Genomic DNA, 314 nt, shown 5'->3' on the forward strand with positions numbered 1-314 from the left:
TGTGTTCAAACATTTATTTCTCTCAACTGGGAAATGATTTTTCAGAAATTATTTCTCTAACATGTTATTATACATGTCTACAACCTTCCCACAAAATTTCATATTTTTTGGAGCTGTTTTACTATTTTTTTATTGAAAATGCAGTGCTACAGTACCCGCGGTCGACTGGTACGGTCGATCGCCAAACTCTCTGGACGTGGTTACTGTAGCATAACGGCTATATTTTCCAGATTTTGATATATCCATTATTTTGTCTTTTTGCTTGGTTTTCTTGGATTTTTGGGCTTGTTTCATGAGCCTATATATACTCCATG

Source organism: Asparagus officinalis, chromosome 4 (assembly GCF_001876935.1).
Source record: "Asparagus officinalis chromosome 4, Aspof.V1, whole genome shotgun sequence".
NCBI classification, from domain to species: domain Eukaryota; kingdom Viridiplantae; phylum Streptophyta; class Magnoliopsida; order Asparagales; family Asparagaceae; genus Asparagus; species Asparagus officinalis.